The sequence below is a fragment of the Geotrypetes seraphini genome, chromosome 7 (assembly GCF_902459505.1).
Source record: "Geotrypetes seraphini chromosome 7, aGeoSer1.1, whole genome shotgun sequence".
Taxonomy (NCBI): Eukaryota; Metazoa; Chordata; class Amphibia; order Gymnophiona; family Dermophiidae; genus Geotrypetes; species Geotrypetes seraphini.
This window is the reverse complement of record NC_047090.1, coordinates 61,096,087-61,109,933: the sequence shown is the minus strand read 5'-3', so window position 1 is coordinate 61,109,933 and position 13,847 is coordinate 61,096,087. Positions and strand designations below refer to the sequence as shown.

Sequence of the window (13,847 nt, the reverse complement as noted above, 5' to 3'; positions counted from 1 at the left end):
CACACACAGTGAGAGTATAATAATAAAACTGTACCCCAATAACAGTTTTACAAAATATGGTACTGCTACTGCTTCTATAATCATACAAACATGATGGCAGATAAAGGCCAAATGGCCCATCTAGTCTGCCCATCCGCAGTAACCATTATCTCTTTCTTTCTCTGAGAGATCCCACATGCCTATCCCAGACCCTCTTGTATTCAGACACAGTCTCTGGTTCCACCACCTCATCCGGGAGACTGTTCCACGCATCTACCACCCTTTCTGTAAAAAACATATTTCCCCAGATTACTCCGGAGCCTATCACCTCTTAACTTCATCCTATGCCCTCTTATTGCAGAGTTTCCTTTCAAATGAAAGAGACTCGACTCATCCACATTTCTATTAAGTAGGCATTTAAACGTCTCTATCTCCAGTCCTCCGGTACCATTCCCAACTCTAATCAATTATCAGTTTTTCAGTATATCATAAATATGTGACTTGAGTGCAGAATACGGGACGTGACCGCCAGACTTGATAGACTTCTCAGCCCCCGGGACCACTTTCCCATGCTGCTTATCCACGTCGGAACTAATGACACTGCCAGGAATGTGCCGGAGGACATAGCTAGAGACTTCGGAGCTCTGGGAGATAAGCTGAAGCAGTCAGGATCACAGGTAGTATTCTCCTCTATTCTTCCTGTTAGGGGCAAGGGAAGGGACAGAGACGAACGCATCCTGAAGACAAACGAATGGCTACAACGATGGTGCCGAGAAATGAACTTCGGATTCCTACATCATGGAGAGGCACTACAGGGACTCCAGGGGCCAGACGGACTTCACCTGACCAGCAGAGGTAAGAACATCTTCGGACACCGTTTAGCCCGCCTACTTCGGAGGGCTTTAAACTAGGTAAGTCGGGGGAGGGTACCCACTTATATACCAGTGCAGTAAGAATCAATCCTGATGTGGTGATCCAAAACTGCGCTTCTAAGTCCGAGGTAAGTACCCTCACTGCTAAAGGTTCACTAGGAAACACTCTGAGTCAGATAGGAATCTCTGTACAAAGGTGTAATAAACGCACAGAGTGGAGAGCTATGTATGTCAACGCACATAGTTTAGGGAATATATTTCTAGAACTGGAAACAGAAATTGTGAATGCCAACCTAGATGTGGTGGCAATATCAGAAACATGGTTCACGGACTCCTATGGGTGGGATACAACTATACCAAGATACAACCTGCTTCGACAAGACAGGAAGGGTAAGCTAGGAGGAGGGGTAGCAATTTACATCAAAGAGAACATCAGGGTAACCAGGATCACAGATGTTAAGTACACCGGGGAATCCATCTGGGTCAACCTAGCCAGAGGTGGAGAAAAGTGCTTGTACCTTGGTGTGGTATACAGACCTCCAAAACAAACAGAGGACAAGGATAACGAATTGATTGAAGACATTGAAAATATTACTCTACGGGGGGACACTGTTCTGCTAGGGGACTTCAACATGCCCGATGTAGACTGGAACACACTCTCAGCAACAACTTGTGGTAGCAGGAGGATTTTGACGTCCATGATGGGAGTACAGCTCAAACAAATGGTACTAGAGCCCACTAGGGCCGAGGCCATCCTAGACCTCATACTTACAAACGGCGAGAGTGTCTCGGAGGTCTCAGTGGGAGAAACGCTAGCTTCCAGTGACCATAACATGGTATAGTTCAACCTCAGGAAAGGTTTCCCTAAATCACAAACCAAAACGAGGGTACTCAATTTCCGGGGCACTAATTTCGCACGTATGGGAGATTTCGTCCAGCAGACGCTGCAGGATCAAAAAGCAACTGATAATGTGGAAGCCATGTGGTCAAACCTGAAATTGACCCTACAAGAGGCAACTATCCGCTACATAAAATTGGTACATAAACAACAAAGAAACAAAAAACCCCGATGGTTCACTGAAGAGGTCTCGCATCTCGTCAAGGAGAAAAAAAGAGCATTTCTTTCATACAAACGTACGGGAACAAGTGAAGCTAACACTGAATATAGGGCCAGGTCTGCAGCAGTCAAAACAGCAGTCAGGGAGGCCAAGCTTGCAGTGGAAGAAACTCTAGCAAAGAACATTAAGAAAGGGGACAAATCCTTCTTCAGGTACATTAGCGACAGGAAAAAAAACACAAATGGAATAACACGCCTCAGAACACCGGACGGGAATTACGCGGAAACAGATTCCGATAAAGCCAAACTACTGAATGAATACTTCTGCTCGATTTTTACCTGCGAGGCACCAGGGCAAGGGCCACATCTGGAAGCAATGTCAAGCGCGGAAGACCGATTTCAGAATTTTGAGTTCACACCAGCTGATGTCTACAGCGAATTGTCAAGACTCCAGGTGAGCAAAGCTATGGGTCCAGACGAATTGCACCCAAGAGTGCTCAGAGAGCTGTGCGAGGTCCTGGCGGAACCGTTAGCCATGCTCTTCAATCTCTCCCTAAAGAAGGGGAGGGTCCCCCAGGATTGGAAAACAGCGAATGTTGTTCCTCTGCATAAAAAGGGTTGCAGGGCAGAGGCTGCGAATTACCGACCAGTGAGTCTCACATCGATAGTATGTAAAATCATGGAAACACTAATTAAACGTAAGTTGGACACAATCTTGGATGAGGGGAATCTTAGGGATCCTAATCAACATGGATTCACTAAGGGTAGGTCGTGTCAATCCAACCTCATCAGCTTCTTTGATTGGGTAACAGGAAAGTTGGACTCAGGAGAGTCTCTGGACATAGTATACTTGGATTTCAGCAAAGCTTTTGACAGCGTCCCACACCGCAGGCTACTAAATAAGATGAAATCAATGGGGTTGGGCGAGACGATAACCGCATGGGTCAATGATTGGCTGAGTGGTAGACTTCAGAGGGTAATGGTCAATGGTACCCTTTCTGAAACATCAGAGGTAACCAGCGGAGTGCCGCAGGGCTCGGTCCTGGGTCCTCTCCTTTTTAACATATTCATAAGGGACTTGACACGAGGGCTACAGGGTAAAGCAACGTTATTCGCCGACGATGCAAAACTGTGCAACATAGTAAGTGAAAGCTTTTTACAGGATAGTATGACACAGGACCTTCGTACATTGGAAAACTGGTCCTCGACAAGGCAGCTAGGCTTCAATGCTATGAAATGTAAGGTCATGCACCTCGGTAGCAGAAATCCGTGCAGAACTTACACCCTAAATGGAGAAACATTAGCCACGACCTCAGCAGAACGAGATTTGGGAGTAATCATCAGTGCAGACATGAAGGCTGCCAAGCAGGTAGAGAAGGCCACATCCAAGGCAAGGCAAATGATGGGATGTATCAAAAGAAGTTTCGTCAGTCGGAAACCAGAAGTCATAATGCCGCTGTACAGGACCATGGTGAGACCTCATCTGGAGTACTGTGTGCAGTTCTGGAGGCCACATTACCATAAAGACGTGATTAGAATCGAGTCGGTTCAGCGGATGGCCACTAGGATGATCTTGGGGTTCAAGGGTCTCTCATACGAAGAGAGACTGAGCAGACTGCGGCTCTACACTCTAGAGGAACGCAGGGAGAGAGGGAACATGATTGAGACATTTAAATACATCACAGGACGGGTCGAGGTGGAAGATGTCATCCTCTTGCCCAGGGGACCCTCGACCACAAGAGGGCATCCACTTAAACTCAGAGGAGGTAAGTTTAGTAGTGACACCAGGAAGTATTTTTTCACGGAAAGGGTGGTAGATCACTGGAATAAGCTTCCGGTGCAGGTGGTCGAGGCCACCGGAGTGCTTGACTTTAAAAGTAAATGGGACATGTACGTGGGATCCCTACATAGCACGAATCACTAGCATCTAGACTTATCGGGGTGGGTTAGTAGAGTGGGCAGACTTGATGGGCTATGGCCCTTTTCTGCCGTCATCTTTCTATGTTTCTATGTTTCTATGTACTCCAATTATACAGTCACATTACTTAGGATTTCAGTTTGGGGAACCATCATAGGCACCTAGATTTTGTTAAAGGCATATGCAATGCCTGAAAAATCTATTGAGAGAAAAGGAAGTGTCATTGTAAAATACAAATAAATAGAATGGTTTTCATTATAATCTTAAAATTTTTGGTTAATAGGCCATATAATATACAATAGTCGATATAGAAACACTGTGATGCTGTGATGGTTCCCCAAACTGAAAGTCCTAAGTACCATATTTTCACTCATATACCGCGCACCCGTGTAAAACGCGCACACGGGTATACCGCATGGGGAACACAAATTTATGTAATAAAATGTTAATATAGTGCGCACACGCGTATACCGCGCATGCTAAAACCTCCTCCCGCCTACTCCGAACCGGCATCCTCCCCCCTGCTTGCGCCACCCTCCCTCCCCCTCTGATCCGAGATTATCTGATCCGGCATTCTCCCTGCGAACTGGCATCCTCCCCCCCCCCCGCTCGCGTCACTCCCCCTCCCCCGCGATCCTACATCCCCCCCCAGCACCGCAAATACAACTCTTACCCGATTGGGCACCGGCACCAGCACCAATGCACATCATGTGCCAGTGCCAGTGCTCGAAGATCCTCCCTCGTTGGTTTGGGCTGGGCCGCGCGGTGCGAGAGAGATCCTCCTTCTTCCTCTGCCAGGCTGGACTAGGCTTTGAGCATTTGCGCATGCTCAAAGCCTTCTGGTCCTTTTTCTTAAGATATTTTTATTTGTAATTATTTGTAATCCGCATCAGACTATTATTCAGCTGATGATATCTGTGGAGCACTTGGAGCTATTAGAATATCTAGCTCAGCAGTCTCAAACTAAAAACCCTTTGCAGGGCCACATTTTGGATTTGTAGGTTTGCGGAGGCCGCAGAAAAAATAGTTAATGTCTTATTAAAGAAACCAGTGTTTTAGCCCGTTACATTAACGGGTGCTAGAGTAGATGTCTGTCTTGTTGGGTTTTTTTGTCTCTCTCCTTGGACGCTGTCTTTCTGTCATTCTTTCTGCCTGTGTCTCTCCCTGGCCCCCTGTCTCTCTATCTTTATTTCTAACTCTATCCTCTTCCCTCAATCCTGCATGTGCCCTTTTTTCCTTTCTCCTCTCCACTTCCTTCCAACGTCTGCTCCCCCTGTCCCCCACACTTCCATTCAGTGTCTGTCTCCCTCTCTCTACCTCTTCCATCTGTCTTGCCCCTTCCATTCACTGCTCTCTCTTCTCTTTCCATCCAGTGTCCACCCTCTCTCTCTCTCTGTTCCATATGGCATCTCCTCCTTCCTTTCCCCCTTCCTTTTCCCTTGGTCTGGCATACCTTCCTCCTTCCCTCCATGCCCTGCCATGTCTTCTTCCCTCCAAGCCATTCTCTCCCCCTCTGCTCCCTTTCCTCCTTGAACTTCATCAGGCAGCAGTAGCATTCACAATTCACTGTTTTTGCCGGCTTCAGTCCAACCCCCGGTGACTCTCTTATGTCTCCTTCCCATGCGACATGACCTTAACAAACCTCCCTCCAGCGTTGGTAGCCGCAGCACGCTAAACAGGCTGCTTCGCAGCTTTCTGCTGCAGTTGAGTCCCTCTGTCGCGTCACTGATGACGTCACCAGCAGGAGACTCACCGGCAGGAGAAAGCCGCGAAGCAGCCTGTTTAGCGTGCTGCGGCTGCCAACGCTGGAGGGAGGTTTGTGCCATATGTGGTTGTGAGTTCTGGCGATTTCGGGCCTCCTACGACCCCCGTCTTTGTAGAGCAGGGAATCCAGCGCTGGCGGCGAGTCCTGCCGGCGAGTGTAGGTAGATGTAAGGCTGGGGACTCGCGCATGTGCACTCCTGTGGCCACAGACCTACGGATCATGGAAGCATGCAGATAGGAGTGCACATGCGCGGCTAGGGTTTTATTATATAGGATGACAACTTTGTATGAAGTAAAACTCGTCACAGTTCACAAATCTCTCCCCAACTGCCTCCGACAACCTCAGCCACACACAGCCGAATCAATAACTGGTGATAACAAGAACTTAATTGGCAGTAATTAGGACTTATGTGTGGATCTGCCCTATGCCCTATTCTATAACATGCACAGCTACATTTCATAATGCGCAACTCAAAAGGACATGTGGCCAAGGGAGGGGTATGAGTGGGACAGGAGCATTTCCAGAAATTAAGCACAATATTACAGAACAGTAAACTTCTTCAAACCAAGGACCCCCTAAGTCAGTGGTCTCAAACTCACGGCCAGGGGGCCACATGCAGCCTGCCAGGTACTATTTTGAGGCCCTCGGTATGTTTATCATAATCACAGAAGTAAAATAAAACAGTTTCTGGATCATATGTCTCTTTAGCTATAAATGACAATATTATTATTAAGACTTAGCCAAAAGGAAAGATTTATAAACTATAAAGAGTTTTACCTCATGCAAAATTGTCATTTCTTTAATAAGACATTAACTATTTTTTCTGAGGCCATCCAAGTACCTACAAATCCAAAATGTGGCCCTGCAAAGGTTTGAGTTTGAGACCACTGCCCTAAGTCAAACAAATTTCAACCGAGTACCCCTGAGCTCCGAGCAGCAGAGATTTTGAAATGGACATTTTATTGTTAAATAGTTAACTAACTAGGCAGCATAAATAACAAATACAGGTCACTGCAACTGGCATTCAGAGCATGATACAGTTGGCATGATCTGTTATATTTCAATCAAATATAAACTTTGGCTCCCCTGACAGGTGGTGTGTTATTGTTACAAACTGACAACCCAATATTCAAAGCTCCAGCAACCTAGTAAAAAATACTAGTTTGGGAGCGATTTTAATTTAGCAGGTGATACTCGGCACAAATAGCATGCAAATCATATGCATGCAATTTTTGTTCAGAGCAGTCCAGTAACAGATGGGAGGAACTGTGCCTGCCTAAGCAGTAGGCTCAGCTCTTCTGAGTAAGCCTAGTAGTTCTCGATCCCCCTGGGCTGTCAGCCGTCCCTTGCCTGTTGCTACACTACTCCTTCCTTGATGCTGTTCTTTCCTTGTTGCCCTCTCCCCCTGCTGGCTTGGCTGATCACAGCTCTTGTGAGTCCTGAAAGCAGTGCTTATGGAGCCATGATCAGCTGCTCTAAGCAGGGAGAGAGCAGAGCTGTGATCAGCTGAGCCGGCATTGCCACCACCTCACTTAATCACAGCTCCGATCTCCCCCGCCAGTTCTGCTCATCCCTGCTTGGTTTTTTTTTGTTGTTGTTTTTTTTAAAGCTGGATATGGGTGCAGGTGTTATGTATTGTGTGCGTGTCCTGTGCATAGATGCAGCACATACACTCACACAACATATGCACAGCTACTGGCAACTCCAGACCTGCTGATAAATTTTGCCCGGTAAGAGATGGGTATTCCCTTTTGAGCATTACTAACGAGTTCCTTATAATGCATTTGCATAGGGTTCTTGGTGGCTGCTACCAGGTGTGTGGGGGGGTTGCATCAGGGGTTCTGCCAGGAGGGAGTGGGCATCCCTCCTGCTGGGGGACTTCAATGGGAGATTGGGGGTGGCAGCAGGAGGGATTGGGCAGCCTTACTGCCTTGGACAATGTCGGGTGGGGAAGCGGGAGTGACAGCAAGAGGAACTAGGCATCCCTCCTGCCAGCCAACTTCACAGGCCACTCAGCTGATCGTAATGGGGGATTCCCTTGCCGCGATCAGCTGATGGGAAGGGATTAGGCGCAATTCTCTAACTGGTGCCTATGACATGGGTGCCAGTTAGAGAATCAGGCTGGATAGGTGGGTTTGGGCGTCTGTCCCTTAGGGCAGACACAATTCTGTATAGGAGGACAGTTTGAAATTCTCAGCTACTTCTTAGGTGACTGCAGAAACCGGCTTCCTATATAGAATTTCCCCCCAAATGAATATACATGATAGACACGGGACAAACTCACAGATGTAAAGTATATGATAAATAATACACAGATAATGGAAAATCTCATAAAGTGTAGCTCAAGTACTGTAATACCATTACCGAAACTCATGTTTTGTAATATCATATTGTAACACCATTATAGGAGATTATAAATTAGAGCTCATGTATTATAACATCATTTACTCATGTACTGTAACACCATTCCTGAAACTCAGGTATCATAACACCATAATAAAAGCTTATGTGGACCGCTCTGACTATCCAGTCATTGGTAGCAGTACAGAAGCTTTCATTAAGCATAAACATAAACTGGAAGTTGGAGTACAATCTAGATGTAAGAGAGGAGGAGCAGAAAGTATGTTAATAAATATTTAATATGGTGCTTTAGTTAGATTGTGAGCCTTTTTGGACAGATAGGGAAGTTTTAAGCACCAAGTGCCTACTACTGTAACCCGTTCTGGGCTCCTGGTGGGGACGGGCTATAAAAATGAATAAATTTTAAAAAATAAAATAAAATAAAAAACTATGCTAATGAGGCATCCTACAAGAGATCTCGGAAATTGGGATTGACTACTCGAGTGTTCAGGAACAGAGTGGGGCTGCACAAGAATATCAACTATAAATGCACTTAATCTAATAATTAAATAAAATATACAATCAAACAGTCCAGGTGCTGGTTTGTATATCTCTATAGTAGGTTCCAAACATCTCCAATTTGTTCTCCCCATCTGTCTTCCTTATTCTCTCATCCACCATTCTCCTTTCCAACACGATCTTTCTGCCCTTATTCTATGCGATCTTTCCATCTTCTCCTCAACTGATCACCACCTTTTTGCCCAATCCTTCCAAGCTGATCAGCAGGAGAGTAACAATGTTGTTTCCTTCTGGCAGTGATCAATCTCTTCTCCAGTCTTATTTCCTACATCATATATTCAAGATTGGTGCAGATAAGGAGAAGACAGGTGAGTTAGTAGTGGCAGACTCTGGAAAGCTACTGGCTGACAACAGCACAGGAATAACAGTGGTAAGAACTGCACAGCCATTAGTAACTGCAAATGAAGAGGCAGGGCTAAGCATTTTGAAAGGCTGAAGCCTCCCCACCATGTTCAGCCTGAATGGCCTAATAATGCCTTTCTGTTGCTTCTCTATTCTGTGCAGGATAATGGCATCAAATGCCAGAAAATGTTGCCTGTACAAAAGAAAAACTCATAGTTGCTTGACAGTAAACACAACTGCATTTTATGTATAAATTGTTTTTATTAAGCAGCAAATTACAAAAAATCAATATTAAAACTGCATTTTAAAAACAGCCCAATTTGGTGGGAAAACCACAGACTTGGCAACACTGCAACCTGCAATCTCAAGGCTTTCCCAGTGTTTTGCAACTAGTGAGGAAGACTTGTGGTTGCCAAGGCAACTAGGCAAGTGTCTGTAACAGTGAGAGCACTAGAATGGAGGAAGGGGGTTGAGGCGCACTTTAGGAAACTTCCCTGCTCTTTACTGACCTTCCTGAGTATACACAGAGAGGAAGAGCATGGTCTACTGCAGAAAGGGGCTATTTATAATTCAAGACTGTGGATTTCGGGGGGGGGGGGGGGGGGGCTGTTCTGGGAACAGGTGATTGGGGTGGGTGTGCAGCCCCTATCTTCAGTGTGTGTGAGATAGCATCACGGAAACTATGAGTTGAGAGAAGCCACTGGAATGTCAGATTGGACAGGGTATTTCTGAATCTGCAATTTCCACAGTCCTGCAAAAGAAATGAGGTGGGAGCTGAGGGCTCTTTGCTAAATAGCAGTCTTCCTGGGAAGTCAATTTGCCTCTGCTTAAGCCAGATTTAGGGAATTTTATTGGCATAATAAACGGAAAATGTACAAAATAAGTTAAATTACAGCATACCATACCAAGGACAATACTGAGATTGTGATGCTGCTCTACTAAAACTGGGTCCTGGTAGCTCTATAGAGATAATAAATTGTTGTAGTCCTCCTTAAATGGCCTGGTGGCAGGAAACATTTTGCTTTTGTTTCTAATGTTTTCCCCAGTAGTGTGCAGACTTTTCCTACTTATTCGGTTTTTTGGAAGTCTTTGATCATTTTACTATCAGCTTGTGAAATATGCAGGATGTCTTTTTTTTACACAGTATAGGAAGAAATTGATTTGTTTCGTCCTTCGTGTGTCATGTATTCCCTATTTTGTGAGTTTCTGCCTGTTTCCATGCGAGGCGAAATGTTCTGCTATGGTATAGCTGTCTAATCTTGTGTTTTGCTTCTGTCTGACCGCTCCCTCCCCCTGCCCCCATCCCATCCCCCATCCCCTCACTCTCAGCTACGAGAACACAACAGCATAAATCAACTGTTGTGATCCATCATCCACGACCCACTCTTTCTAAAACAGAAACGTACACTGTATTTAGCACACTCACATTCTCTTTCTAGTTACCAACAACGCTATTAAAAGATCGAAACACTATTTTAAAGTTGAATAAAGGAGAACGTGAGCCATCCATCCCCAGCCTCCTAACGAAAAACTTAATTTAAATAAGTTTTCACAATGAACACCATATTGATGATTTTGTTTACAGCATCAGGCAGCTTTGCATTTTATGAATAAAATGTAGAACAGAGGCCTGTGAAGCAAAGGAAAGCAACACATATGCCGTTCTAGAAGGATTTTCCTTCCCTTGTCCTCACATCCTACAGTCAGTCTCGGGGCCTGTGCACTGTACAGGGGCAATGATTGGTGCGCATGTGCAGGAGCCCCGGATTCCCCTCCTAAGGGAGAGCCGGCCGGGATTCCAGCTCAAATTGGGTGTGCTCTACCCCTCTTACCTACTTTCAAGCAGATGCTACACGGATTTTACCTCAGTCCTGGGATCGGACTTTCCTTTGATGTTCCAATCCGCGTTAAAAGTTCAGCGCCTATTAAGTTTAATTTTCCCTCTTTATTAGGTCACAATGACGTGGCGCCTGAGCCTCACCCTTCCGAGTTTACACTAGAACTTTTCGCACATTTAAGATAGAAACGTAAGGCGCGAGGACTTCTGTCGGCATTTCCCCGCGGAAAAGGTCACATTTAGGCCAGGAAAAAAAACAACCACCAAAAAGAAAGCTCCTGAAACTACTCACCCGATAGCGAAGTAGAGACCTCTTCCCGAGCCCCGAAGCAGTCGGCGACAAGCATAACTCGCCAGTTCTGCTACTCCACAAGCAGCGCAGCAAAATAATAATAATAAAAAGAACGCAGGGATAGTTTTCCAATGGCTTCTTTATCCTATATTTCGTTCACTACCGGTCGTTACTGCCACCCTCGGTGGCAGTACGAGCTCCAGCCGTGGAAGTAGCAGGACGGCGCCCAGTAGCTGCTGCTTGAGTTAAGTTGATCCTAGCATCAGAAAGGGAGCAGGATCGCTTGCTTTCTCTTTCCCTTCTCCCCCCCTCTCTTGCTCTCTGGCCGTCACATTCTTTCCCCGTTCGGTAATGTCTCTTCGCCGTATCTCGCTCCCACACTTTCTGCCCCTGCCGTTTCCTCTCTCTCTCTCTGCGTGTTCTTCTTCTTCACTGGATATCGCTGGCTCTTCTCCTACAGCTGAAGCGGAGGGAGAGGTCAAGCGTTGTTGCCTTAATGAGGGATGTGCGGCTCCACATACACTGACAGCTCTGAAGGATCTGGGCAATTACTGAGCCTGTTTAGCTGCCACATTCACTCCCCCACCCCCACTTTCCCCTAGCATTGAGTTCTTATCGGGGAGAGGAATAGGGGCTCGGTCTGCCTTTCAGTGCTTCGGGGTGGATCGACGTTACATTTGCGCGCGCTTAGCATCCACCATCTATTTTGCTTTCTCTCATTGGGGGGGTTGTTCCCTTGCACTTTTGGCTAAGTATTTTTTGATAGAAACATGTATTTGACTGTTCCATAGCACATTTCATAGGATGAAGGAGCAATCACAAACGTTGAAGATGTAAGGTTGCAAGAAAAACAAAAGAGCGTATAAAACTAGATTTTCAATGGGTCCCTAGAAGCTTTGGTTGAAAGCTGTTCTAATATCTCCTTGGCATGATGCGGTTACTAGATAGAAAACAATCTTAATTAAACTACTAATGAAAAGTTCACTTTCTCAATTCTGAGCCGTCTACATGCAAGAGAATAATGACTATTTTTCGGGGGGGGGGGGATCTATTTACATATAATTTCTCTGCCGGATCTCGTAGGATTACGAGTGTTATTGCTCTAAAAAATTGGGTTTTTAAAAAAAATTAATAAAGTTACATTTTCTGGACACTGGAGCGTTAGTCTAAAATATATAATCTTTACTCAATCAAGCGAAGCCCCTAAAGTGGAGAGCTTCGGTCTAGTATTAAAATTATCACCATTGCAACTGGTTTAAAACGAACCAACAAACAAGCCCGCGATGTGCAGTTGTGTGTGTGTGGTTTTTGTTGTTGTTAGCGCCATAATTAAGCTGTAATCAGCAAAAAAAACAACAAAACCAAACAGCACCCCCCTCCCCCCCAATTTTGGAAAGCAACGCCCATCCGATATCAGTGTTACCTACAGCTTCAAGTTTCCTGCAAAGATCTGGATCGCTTATCCATTTGTGTACTTTTTGTTTTTTTAGGTAGGAGGGACTTTAATAAGTGAAATAAATGTAGGTCTATCTATAGCTAATGAAAACATAGATGGTTATTATGGTTTTAAAAAACAATCACAAACCATATGCCAGTGCATGTGGAATGGGCAGGCACGGAATTAGTGCTGAAACCGAGCCCAGCGCAAAGAACGTTTGTTACAAGGATGTTAAAGCCTCGAATCGTATCTCCTAGGAACAGAATGACGCAAGTGACTCTCGCTGTGGCTGGCGATCAATACCCTGCCTTTGCATAGTAACCGCACGCTAATTTAACCTTTACATTTTAGCCTAAATTAAAAAGTTCTGAGGCTGCTGACGTCCATCGAAGCTATCAATAACATCCAATAAAACGCTAAAATCAGAGGCAAGGGGGTAAGGACGGGTTGGGGGGTGTGTGTGGATAGCTTTTGTTTTTCTGCAAAAAACCCAACAAGTAATACTGGTACATTTAATCTGGCTCTTCTGAGAAGAAAAACAAAATTTCATGGTTTTCATAAAAGACATAGTGCATGTTATGATGAGACGAAGACATGACGTCATTTATGAGCTCTTTTTATTATGTTCGTTTCATAATCCGAGGGGGGGGTGAAAGAATGTTGATTTTATTTGATAATGGTTATATCTAATGTGTATATTTTCAGGAAACAAAAACAGCCACCACCCAAATATTTCTCTTCTCCTTGATTTTATAATTACAATAGACTTATTCACCAGATATGTTATCATGTTTGCCTCAGTTCTCTCTATACAGAGGGCCTCCTGTAGAGAGAGAACTGAGACAAATATGATAACATATCTGCAGTGGCGTACCTAGGGTATGTGGCACCCGGGGCCCATCATTTTTTGACACCCCCCCATGTAAAAAAATATTTTTTGTAATGACCATGAAATGGAATAAATGGTCAGAATAGAAACAGGCAGTGAAAATTTTCTTATATTCCAAACATAACATAACATAAATTATGTCTGAATTGTCATGACATCAGAAGTACATATGGAGTAGTTGTAGGTGATGCTTGGGACAGTTCTGATTGTGTTAGTTCGGTTTTATGTGTTTTTTGAATAGAAGGGTTTTTATTTCTTTTTGAAGGCTTTGCAGTATGTGGTCGATGTCAATTGGTTGTAGGGTTGGGGGTCGAGTGTTGCAGCTCGAATGGCTAGGAGGTTGTCGAACAGTTTTTTTCTTTTGACGTTTTTGGTTGGAGGGTGTGTGAATGGTGCGTGAGTTCTCCTATGTCTGTTTGAAGTGGATTGAATTATTTAGCTGAAGAAATTAGTTACCCCCTCATCCCACACACATTAATTCTCTTCCATTTTTGTTCCCATTATAAAAAACACTGATAAGTTCCCAGAAAAAAAATACA

General features: G+C 44.8%; 1 protein-coding gene across 2 annotated transcripts in view; it reads right to left on the bottom strand.

Moving 5' to 3' along the window:
- The window catches only part of SHISAL1 (shisa like 1), a 264,536-nt gene extending 253,128 nt beyond the window's left edge, over positions 1-11,408 (bottom strand). For both annotated transcript variants that reach the window (XM_033952580.1, XM_033952581.1), the window contains exon 1: positions 10,982-11,408. The gene's annotated coding sequence lies outside the window, so the exon portion shown is untranslated. The remainder of the gene's footprint in view (positions 1-10,981) is intronic.
- Positions 11,409-13,847: the final 2,439 nt, after the last annotated feature.